Here is a 1,407-nt window from a genome sequence, read left to right as displayed (position 1 = left end):
ATTATCCGAACTATGAATTATGTTGAATACTTTATCAACGGACAACTAACACATGTTAGACACACTTATTGACTTGCAGAAAACAGTTCTTTGTAAATGAAATAGGAGCCTTACATTAGGTATGGAAAATAAAACAATATTTCTTTTTAAAAGTTTATTCTACTTTCAACACTCGTAAAGTAAACAGCGACGGCAGAACAAGAACGTCAGTGGAGGCAGCCGGCGAGTGCTCGTCGTGTTGTGACAAGGAATGGAGAGGTGATATCTCATCCGCAATCATTGCTCATGTGTACTTAAGTACATAGTTTTATAATTAGATAGGGTATTATGTTTCTCAATGTGACTAATACATATGTATTAGTTTAAAATGTTTTTTTAGTTAATTAAAAAATAATTAAACACATATTGCATTTTTATTTTCAATTAAATAAAACATCTAAAAGATGTGTTACCTACTAACTCATGCTGACTATTTGATTCATACATATACAAGTTTAAGATTTTCATGTTTCTACGTAAATAATCACTAGAATTTGTAAAAATATAGTTTACTCCTCCATTCATATACTAACAAAATGTAGTTTTTGTTCATAGCCGTTGCACAAATATATACAGATTGGCTCAATGTAAGAATGGGTTAATATATTACATAGTATTCTAACATTTATATTTCCTTTAACATAAGACTAACAAACTAATAAGTATTATCAGAGATCACAAATTCTATAAAGTTACATTTTCTACTTAAAAACAATAATCACATATATGACTCATAACGGGGAAGCACATCACAAAATTTTATTAAAACCAATATTGTATCATTTAATTTTAAATGTATTGGAAAGTTACATTATCAGATTCTTAATTTATCACGTTTAATACTATCACTTTTAGTGGAATGATTTTTTATACTTCAAAAACCAATGAAAAAAAATGATAACCTCAAAATATGCCCAAATATACCTTGTCTGTTTGAGCTTCAGATCTCTATTGTTCAAATGGTTCCATTGATTATATAATTTTTATTACAAGCAGTTTACATACATAAATGTTACAACTCGATGCACACTTTGAATTCTATTTAAATTAATTTTCTCTTAATTAACAACACAATAAATAATTCCAATACAAAACACTTACAAATCATATTAAAGAATACGTTATAACTAAACAATAAAAGGAACAAGAATACAAATAAAAACATGTTAAATAGGATGTGATAAAAAAATTGTCATTTGCAAAATGATGAATAACATTTGAGGGTCAATGAATTAAAAAAAACTACAATGTTTCAACAATATGGTACATCAAATTCGTATCTAGATTCAAACAACACGTATTTTAGCAATGGTATTGGTACTTTCCTCGATCATTTTGTCCGGGGGGTCGGAGTTATCGGCGGGGGGT

This window comes from Papilio polytes, unplaced genomic scaffold (genome assembly GCF_000836215.1).
Source record: "Papilio polytes unplaced genomic scaffold, Ppol_1.0 DF821289.1, whole genome shotgun sequence".
NCBI classification, from domain to species: Eukaryota; Metazoa; Arthropoda; class Insecta; order Lepidoptera; family Papilionidae; genus Papilio; species Papilio polytes.
The sequence above is the reverse complement of the archived record's forward strand: the minus strand, read 5'-3'. Positions refer to the sequence as shown.